At 36.5% G+C, this 11,015-nt stretch overlaps 1 long non-coding RNA gene across 1 annotated transcript; it reads left to right on the plus strand.

The window, feature by feature from the left end:
- Positions 1-2,284: 2,284 nt before the first annotated feature.
- On the plus strand, positions 2,285-6,176 carry LOC131318681 (uncharacterized). Its single transcript, XR_009197780.1, has 2 exons — positions 2,285-3,216; positions 5,741-6,176. It is a non-coding gene; the product is annotated as an uncharacterized LOC131318681 (long non-coding RNA).
- Positions 6,177-11,015: the final 4,839 nt, after the last annotated feature.

The raw sequence follows: 11,015 nt of genomic DNA on the forward strand, positions 1-11,015 counted from the left end.
TTGGCTCCATCGTGCGATGGTCAGCCTGTTTCCAGCAATTGCCCTTGCATGGGCAACTAGGTCTAAAGGCCTCTGTTTTGGTACCCCCACCGTTTTGGGGTTGTATTTTATTCCTGTTATCCCCGTTTGTAATAATTATTTACTTTCAGTACATATAAACTGCTTGGTTTTAATCCTGGGTGTGCACTGGTCCTTCCAGAGCCCAGAAGGAGATAAAATTGAACCCGTTGGAAGGATATAACCATCGCGCGATGGTATGAGTTGGTCGCGCGACGGTTGACTTGCATGCTGGCAGAGCCATGCATGCAAGTTGGCCGCTGCCTGTATCACATTCATATCAACGCACTGTTTTGATGCCCGGTAACAGTGTTGGGTTTTATTTCGTTTATTTTTCAAGCATGCCTTCCATCCATATTATTTTTTGATCACATGTTGCAAGGTGTTACAGTTTTGAATCCCCGATTAACTGTTCCCCCGCCCTAATTGGCTAAAAATTGGTTAATAAAAGAAGAATTGCAAACTTTTTCACAAAATGCTTAAGTAGAAACCGATCTCCGGATTGGGCGAGAAGGGTGCCTTAAAACCCTTCCCCTCTCGTAACCTGACTCCCGAACCCAGATATGGTTATGACGGACTGGTTCTTTAACTTTTTCAAATCAAATAGCGCGGCAGGTGTTTCGAAATGCGATTCCTTGGGTGTCGGACCTTCAAAATCCAAGGGGCGACTCTATATTTTGCGAGCGTTTGTCGTCCAGCTAAGCGCTCCCTCGAACCGGCATTTTGAAAGGAACGAAATCCTTTTGAAAGGGCACGCTGCCCACAACACACATATACCCAAATCACGACAAAATTTGGGAAATCAAAATAAAATAGAAAAATCATGAACACGTACTGAAATCATGACAAAATTTGGAGAAATCGAAAAAATATATACCCAAATTATGACGAAATTTGGCGAATCACCATAATGTAGAAAAAAATTATGAAAACATACCAAAATCATGACAAAAGTTAGAGAAATCAAACACACATACACTCAAATCATGACATAATTTAGAGAATCGCCATAAAGCAAGAAAAAATCATGAACGCGTATTGTAATAACCTGCAACGAAATTTGCTTACATGGTAAATATAAAAAACCAAGGAAGCACTGTATAATTACCCTCTTTCATGAAATCTGCTACGTTCCCAAGGAAGCACTGGATAATTTCTCTTATACAAACCGAAGGATGCGTTGAACCATTTCAAGCGACGTGGGTGCGGCGTCCGTGGTCAGATTTACAATTACAGGAGTGCGTGACAGCGTTCGTGGCGGTGGGGTGCAGATCGTTCCACACAGAGAGAGAGACTGTGCGGTGGCGCATGCGGAGGAGGGGCGCAAATCACCTCTGCTCGGGTGTGGCATCTAGCATCGCAAATCTTCGCCGCTCCGGCGTGAAATGTACTCGCTGATCATCTTCGGAATCGGAGATGGCGGTTTCCGGTGTTGCTTTCTTCTTCGAAAAGTTTGGGAGCTACCTGTGGAGGTTATGCCGTTCCATTTTCCCTCTTTTTTGGGTGTTGTTCAGACGAGGAAAGGAGTAAGAATAATGATCCCATGATCATTAGATACATTTTAGAAAATTGATTTTCGCGCTTCATCTTTTACTAATGTGCTTCACTTTTAATGTGAAGTTACTAGTGAAGCGTCATCAGTAAAAAATATAGGCTTTGTCCTTTTGGGTGTTCCTTGGTTTGGTTTTTTGTCAAATTTGGGTTTTGGGTCTCGAGTAGGTATAAAATAATTCTTACCTTTTGTTATCTCTTGATTGGGTAGCAGGTTAAAATTTGATACCATCATTCCTTGTCTTTTTGATCTTTGTTTTTTCAGAGATTAACAAAAAATTTAAGCCTTTCAAAAAAAATATTAAGTGTGTGAATGTATATTAAAATGTGTAAAAAATACACAGAAGAATGTGTTTTCCTTATCTTCTTGTGTGTTTATTGTCACTGGGCTAACGATAAAAAGATTGTCCATAAATTTACCAAAAAGTGTAGCTACACAACAATTCAAATACAATACCAAATAAAACCCCTCCCACATGTACCGTGTGGGCCCCATACGTATTTGAAGGGTTGTGTTTAGCGTGGTGTTTGAATTGTGGTTAGCTTACGAAAATTTCAAAGCCCTGCCAAATCATCACATAGCACGAAACTTTGATGCACCCATAAGTAACTGAAGCTTTCCTCCAACCAATAGTGGTCTCTGTATAAATAGAAGTATCCCGCAACAGAGTCCTCCATCACCTACTCTTCTCACTCTCTCCAAACACCCTCCCTCTCTCTCTCTCTCTCTCTCTGGATCTTCGTCGGAGAAGTCAGTCTGTATATACCCAAGTTTCTTATCTGTTCTTGATCTCAAAACGTCAAACACAACCCCCCCTCCACTTCGAACTTCAGTCGCGGGCTCACTTATCAACAGGTCACCCAGTTTCTTGACCTTCTGTCATACGGTTATTCTGTTTATAATCTGTTGTTTCGATTATCATCTACCATTAAGATTTGAGTCTTTTTTGTTTGTTTGTTTTTTTTAAAATTTTAATTGATTTTTTTAAGCCCCTACAGCTTGATTTTATTTTCAACTGTTTGTCTCTCTTTCTTTTTCTCCCATATAATTTCTGGTGAGAGTTGGAGATCTCCATATATTTCGTACTCACTTTGTTCCTTAAGAAATATTTGTAAAATAAAAAGGGGTTTCTGTTTTACAACTGTTTTACTGTTCTAGGGTTCCATTGGGTCATCATGTACCTTTTAACCACTTATTGGGTGCCACGTCAGCATGTTTTAGTGGTCTTAAATTTGGAAAGTACACACGCCTCCACCATCCCCCTCTTTTTCCTCCTTTACTTTCTAATCCTCTTTCTAATCGTCTTTCTTCCTGTATGGAGTATCCTTCTATTCTTAAGTTGAGAACAAATCTGCATATACAATTCGCAACAGAAAGATTGAAGATTTCTATCTCATCTACGCCGGTGGAGCCTTCGGTTGAAATCACAAGTCATTGTTTGCAGGTGCGGCATCACCAAGATTCACATGAAAATTCCAAGGCAATGAAAATCTTGATTGTTAAGAAAATGAGAATCTTGATGATGCTGCATCAGCAAATCGACGACTATAAACTCTGCTTACGTATACGCATGGAATATGATATCCTTCTTTGCATAAATTAACAAGGTGCGCTCGTTTTTCAATTTGGCTTCATTGCAATTTAAGTTGATTTTGATGAGCATTTTACGTGCGTAGTTCTAATTTTAAGAAGTACAGGGAATTTTCACTATGCGATACTTGAATGCTCACGTTGAAGTGAAAAATTCCATACTATATATGGTTTCCAAGATTGAGCATTTGTCCATACACACATATAGAAACATTTTTGTTGTTCGAACGACATATATATATACATGAGTTCTTTTCAGGTCCGGACGCCTTACGGTCCGGACCGTCCGGACCTCGCATTTGCCGATCGAATTTCGATGATCCGAGCCGCTCAAAGTGATCAGAACGTGATTTTAAGGGTACCTGTGAGAAATCAGCAAAAAAAATTATCGGGAAGGGCTTGATCTGAACAGTTTTTTATTGAACGGTTCAGTAAAAAACTGCTCGGATCAAGCCCTTCCCGATCATTTTTTTTGCTGATTTCTCACGAGTACCCTTAAAATCACGTTCTAAACACATTGAGCGGCTCGGATCATCGCAAATCGATCGGGAAAGGGAAAATCCGGACCATAAGAAAATCCGGGCGAGTGGACCTGAAAATTACTGTATATATACATATATATATATATATATATATATATATATATCTTTTTAGTATTAATCTCGATCAGAAAGGAAATTAATACAGAAATACATATAGAAACATTGTGTGCATATATTTAAATATCGTATAGCTAGGTAGATGTATGTAGAGATGTATAAAGTTTATATGGTAGTAGTTTAATTAGTTAATTAATCTCTAGCTATTGATTTGTTGTTGTAACTTAAAAGCCCAACAAGGGTTTGAATGAAGGATACCAGTCATACATACGGACTATTCAAGGGGATGCCAGAAAAAGGTAATTAAGGAGACTGGGACTCACAATTAATTGATTCAAAGATTTTGATTGTTTTTATATACACAAACCACCACATTTATTAATTTACATACGTCCATTAGTGTGTGTACAATATATCTGAAGATGTACGTACATTAATGACTTTTATTTTTATTTTTGGTTTCCTATTGTGAAGCTCAACGTTTGAGTAATGGTATTTTTGGGTCGTGCTATGGATTTAAGTAGAAAACCTAATTATTTGGTAAGGGGAACATTGTCATTGGCAATTGGTAGTAGTTTGTTATCTTAATTAGCCAGTCCGTTTTGACAGTATAATCTTGCAGTTTCTGGAAAATCAAAACCCAATAACAATTATTTTTTGTGGTTTGTCAATCGGTACGAGAGATCATTACATCATGTATATGAACTACAAAGTACTAATTATGGGACACTACATTCATTGTGTGAGAGTTCACGTGATAACCAATCCCAACAACTTAATCAACAGGATAAATAAGTCCATCAAATGGACCATAATCACCCCAACAAATACAAAGAAAAAAACATCCACACGCAGGTGAAAAGACTTGAATTCCTGACCTCCAAATAAGATGCAAGAGTCTTGGACAACTGAACTAGTCCCAATTGGTTAAAAAGTCCAATAACAAGTTAATCAGTACAATTATGTTAGGAACTGTGTTGTGACAGAATTCTTCACTTCATAAGTTTTTATAGACCGATTGATTAATATCACTACAAACAAAGACTACCCTCATTCTCTATGATATCGTTACATCCTGATACATCTTGCTTATCATATTGAAGGTGTTTGGAAAGTGTGAAAATTTTCAGTTTTAGTTTTTATGTTCTGTTGGGTTATAAATTTCAGTTATGCAAATTAATCGATGTTTTTAGTCTCTTATTTCAGTCTCAAACTGTTGTTCTTGGAACTTTTAATTACTAATAACAATTTGTTCTTTTGATGAGGAAAAAGAGCTTAGTATGTTTCAAGTTAGGTACAACTGATCGAACACTTCCAAACTTGTGAACGGGAATTATTGTACGTTGGTTGTCATGGCACTTGCCCCCCCGACCCCTGGCCTTTTCACAAAACTTGTCCTTGACCATAGCCCACCAACACCCCTTCTAGCTATTTGCACATATGAGTTTGTTTTTATGCTTCTCTATTTGTTTCAGAATCAGTTTTTCGACATACTTTCAAAAGTAACATGTTTTTAACAATAGCATTGGATTGAACAAAAGCAATGGATTGGACTGGACTCTATATATATATATATATATATATATATATCTGGTGTTTAGTTAAAAAATTTACGGCTCAAACTAAATGACATCGGTTATAGAATCTCACAACGTGTAGATAGACAAATACAATACTACGGGGGTAGTTTCCATCATATCAATCTCTTCACTATTAGTCTAGTCAGTAGTCACACAAAACAATGCCAATAATTTTACCCGGAAGTTAGCTAGACATTCGATATCATACACACTATATATGTTTGTTTCATTCTAGCTTCTCATGACTGATTATAATGCCGTTTCTATAGACTCATTGACCAAAGTTTAGGATTGACAAAAAGGATAAGAAAAGGGTTTTGGATGAATATGGGATAATGGATTCTTACCCCTTGTTCTCGCAGCTGTGATTTCAGTGGAGGATAACAGGGGCAAAACCACCATGGTGGTGATGGGAGGAGCATCTCTTGGTGCCGCTGGTTATCCACCAGAAGGGGCAACTGCTGCGAAGGGAAGGTGTCCTCTGGACCTATGGTGTCTTAGAGGAGAGAGAGAGAGAGATGGGAAAGAAAATACATAAATTTTGAATCTGCATCTTGTGTCCGCAATGGGATTACAGCTTCCTAAATCTGAACCAACCTCCCGTGACCCTTGGATCAAACATGGATAGAAACTCTTAACTCTCGTCAAGAGTAAGACTTAGAAATGAAAGGCTAAGATTTATAAATATGTATATAAGATTCAAAAATCGCCATTCCTTATTATATAGATAGGACAACTGAATGGAAGTATTTGGATGTGTTTGCGATAGCTGTGGATATAGATTTTAGATTTTATTTTCATGTTCTGTTGTAGTTTTAGATTTTAGTAAAAATAGATAAACATGTTTACCAATGCTGCGAAATTTTTATTAACCTATAGTTTACTGCAAAAAAAAAAATGAAAAATCAGCTTTTATAAACCTTGAAACCTTAAACATTATTCGAAACGCTCCAAAAGCTAACCCAAATCCAGCTTTGGAATTTTTAAAATTTTCTTCCTTTTTTAGCTTTTTAAATTCCGTAGAATCCAAGAATCTGTTATTTAGAATTTTTGGTGAATATTCCAAACTGATTTTGCAAAGTTAGAATATCATAATCTGCAAAAATAAATAATTGAGTCCCACATAGAATTTATAGAAAAATGGTTGGATCTTAATATACAATTGAATGACTCACTACTTACAGGACTTAGTCTTTTAAGAGGATATGAATCATTAAACTTATATTTGGTCCAGATGATGTGATGTGGATTACGTAGATACCCCTTAACGGATTGGGCCTACACGTACACAAGAGATCCTCAAGCAGATCAGACTCTTAACAAGTGCCATCAGAGATGATGGTTAACGATATATGGGCAGACTCTCCTAGAAGCATCGATGGTCTTGAGCTTGTACGGAGACTATAGTGGAGTATGGTAGCTCTCGATGGAGTGGGTGCAGTGAATTAGCCTGGATGGAGCTAGGGCCAATGCATGGTTCACACGTAAGGATGAGGATTGTTGGAATGATTGAACCCCACATCGAATAAGTAGAAAAAACGTTGGACCTTAATATATACTTCCTCCGTCCCTTTTTAAGTGTTCTGCTTCGTAATTCCAACTTATTAAAAAAACATCATCATTATACCTTTCACATCAACTTTTTTCTCCACTTTCCCTACTTACCCATCATCATTACATTTTTACTCACCTACTTTTCAAAATGGAATATACTTTTAGGGATAAAATAGACAATGCATCAAATTTTACCCATTAACTTTATAAAATGTACACTTATTAAGGAACAGCCCAAAATGAAAAACTGGACTCTAAATAAGGGACGGAGGGAGTAATTAGATAGCTCACCACTTACAAGATTTTTAGTCTTTTTAGGTGAATGTCAGTCAATCAATGTATATTGGGTCAACGCGATATGGTGTGGATTCCGTGGAAGTTCCAATGGATTTGGCCTACTTGCACACGGGAGAACCTCAGACGGATCAGACTCCCAACAGTATTGCTTTATTTGAACCTCCCCCTTTCTTTCTGGTTAGCCCAAAGGTTTCCTTATAATAACTTATTGATTTTGATGATAACAAAGTATATTTTATCAAGGGTTAATTTTAGAAATAGTCCCTCTAGTTTGCATGCAATTTCAATTTCGTCCCTCTAGTATTAATTGTGTCATTTTTAACCCTATAGTTTATATTTTATCTCAATTTGGTCCCTCTCACTGACGGTGTTATTAGAACTAACGGAACTCTGGGGCAAAATTGACATTTCACTCGTAGAGGGACCAAATTGAGACAAAATGCAAACTAGAGGGACTGTTTTAAAAATTTTACATTTTATTTTTGATTTTGCAAAGACAAACTCATACCTAATATCTTTCTCACCTTAATTATTTTTCTCTGATTGAATAATCAAAATATATTTGGGGAAATAAAAATTATTATTTTAGAATATAATACAGATAATATTATGAAATTTGAAAAGAATACCTTAGTTAAATAACTTTGCATTGGGTTTTTTCTTTCAATGGATTTATCTTGATTTTTACAATCCCATTATGTTCTTTTTTATGCTATTAGAAAAAAGAAAAATGTTTCGCAAAAAAATGTTTCATCGCAACTTTTTCCTTATTCACCAAAAAAAAAAAAAATCTCTATTTTCGCTATTAGAAAGAAAGAAAAATGTTTCATATAGAGATTAACAAAGTATTTCAACTTCTTTTTTTTTTTTTTTGTAATCGCATAGAAAAGAACATATATAACGGGATTGTAAAAATTAAGATAAATCCATTGGAAAAAAATCGATGCAAAGATATTTAACTAAGGGATGCTTATCGAATTTCATAATATTATCTGTAATATATTTGAAAATAAATTTTTTAATTTCCTCAATACACTTTGATTATTCAATCAGAGAAAGATTTTAAGTGTGAGTTTGTCGTTGCAAAATAAAAAAAAATGTATTTTCTAAAATAGTCCCTCTTGTTTGTATTTTGTCTCAATTTCATCCCTCTAAGAGCGAAATGTCAAATTTACCTACGAGTTCCGTTAGTTTTAATAACGCCGTCAGTTAGAGGGACCAAATTGAGACAAAATATAAACTATAGGATTAAAAATGACACAATTAATACTATAGGGATGAAATTGAGATTGCATGGAAACTAGAGGGACTATTTCTAAAATTAACCCTTTTATCAAAGAGAAAATATAATTAATATTATGGTATTTGCTATTGATTTGTATAATATTTATTTTGTAGAATTTGATTAAGTTACACAAAGAAGAGTCTACATCAAATCACTATCTTTAATAGTCAAGATTAAAATTAAAAGAAAAAGATTAAGGATAAATCTCCTCCTAATTTGTGATTACCTATAAGGACTCCTATGGAAGCAATATTAATCAAGGAGGAAGATAGAAGATTAGTTGGAGCTTTATTATCTACAATAGCTAATTGAAAGCTTGACTGAAGATTATGTGAAAGAAGGTTGATTGCTTATGGAAGATGAAAATGTTTAGAAACAAGCTCACTCCTTTCTCTATTTAAGTTTGACTGAAGATTATGTGAAGTAAGGAGTGAGCTTCCGTGGAGCACAATCATTTCAACGGCTAGTGGAGCATCCATTATTCATAATTTATCCTCCAAGAATAAATAGAGAAAGAAACAGAGGTGAACTTTTAAGAAAAATATTTCAATGGAGAGCTCGTTCCAAAAAATTCGTGTACTCAATTTCGTGCTTGCATCTTGAATACTTTCATAGATTGAGAGTTGTTCTTGAGCCATAATTGTAAAAGAGATTGTACATTTTTATTCATACTACTGTGAGAGATTATTTTTTTATGAGTGATTTTGGAGGGAAAATCATTTGCGGTTAGGTGTTATTAGAACCAGAGTCAAAAATTAGTTGGGTTAAATGTGGCTAGCACTGGAGTCAAAATTAGTCGGGGCGATGGGAGATAAATTGCTCGTTATAAAGGTTGTCTAAGGCTCCGTTCCAGAAATGGAATAAGAACTTATTTTTTGTTCAATAATAAGGTTTGTTCCACAAAGATAAGAAGGAGGTGCTTATTTCTGAAGAATTTATATAGGTATCAATAGGTGCCGGGGAGGGAAATCGCACCGGCGGCTGCGCCGGGCTGTCTCCGGCCACCGGACGGCCGATCCGAACAGTCCAAAAATTCTATAAAAAAAATCATTATATATACACGGAAAATAGGTGCTCGGATCAAACACCCTACACACCTCAGATGCCGTTGATTCCCACGCATGGCTCCCTCGGTTGTTTTTTTTAGAATTTTTGGACGGCTCGGATCGGCCGTCCGATGGCCGGAGACAGCCCGGCGCAGCTGCCGGTACGATTTCCCTCCGCCGGCGCCCATTATCATAGCAACAGTCTTATTTTTTGCATAAGGCAACTTCAAGCTCAAAAATCATGTGTTTACGCAAATAATTTTTCTATCACTATAGATCTTGTTTGATAGATCTCATCGAGATCTTTAATACGGTGCAAAAAAAATTGAATTTTTTTTTATTTGCATTATTTTTGAGTTTGAAAATGTGAAAGGAACTTTTTATTTGGGTTTTGTGAAATGACCCTTCTTATTTTTGTAAGTACTTATTTTTTAAGAAGGTTTTCGGAACGGAGCCTAACACCCGCGAAGCTAGAAGAATTGTAACTATTGGAGATGATGCAACAAATCCAGAGTTAGACATTTGGGAAGTGGATTAGGCCGTGAAATTGCGGAACGAACCACTATAAATCCTTGCGTTCGATTAATTCTTCCCTACTTTCTTTATTTTCAGTTTTACATATCAATATTGCATGAGTAGAATGGTATATCATTGAAATCAGTATTGTGGTTGAATAATTTGCATAATTAGTTGATTAGTCTTAAGAAATCTGTCAATTAGTTATTTGCATCTGCTGTAATTGTGCTTTCGCGCTTGCTCACACAACTTTGTTACTGCTTTGAGCTTGCTCAATCTGCTGTTTTCATTGTTTCTTTATTCTATTCTCGCAATTAATTTTTAATTTTGCATTTTATTTGAAATACCTAATTAACCGGGTCCTTTTAGGTTGCTATTTGGACCAACACTTCTTAGGAGTGTCAAACGGGTCGAGCCGACATGGGCACGACACGGTTAAATGTGGCACGGCACGACATGGCACGGTTTTAATGGGCACGCGGACTGGCACGGGGCACGGAAGTGGGCAGGCACGGCACGAAAGTTGACCTGGCACGGCACGGTTCTAGCCGGGCACGGGCCCGACACGGTAGTTGAATGGGCACGGCACGCCATGATTTTGGCTGGGTACGACACGACACGGTTCTAGCCGGGCACAACACAAGGCACGGGAAAAAAGTTATTAATTTGACTTATGACTCATGAATATAATGTGATTAAATGACAATAATTTTAATTACAAAACAAGGCATTTTAGTTTCATAATTTATAAAAAAATAAGCTTTTAAATTGGAACAACTAAAAATAAATAAGGAAAAAACTAACTTTCAAGAAAAAAAACCTCCATGTGATTCAAACCCAAGTCCTATGGAACTTGGGTTTGAAGCACGGCCCGTTTGACACCTCTAAATGGGCACGACACGATTAAAAACGGCAATCAATTAAAACGGGCACGTCACG

This window comes from Rhododendron vialii, chromosome 3a (assembly GCF_030253575.1).
Source record: "Rhododendron vialii isolate Sample 1 chromosome 3a, ASM3025357v1".
NCBI lineage: Eukaryota > Viridiplantae > Streptophyta > Magnoliopsida > Ericales > Ericaceae > Rhododendron > Rhododendron vialii.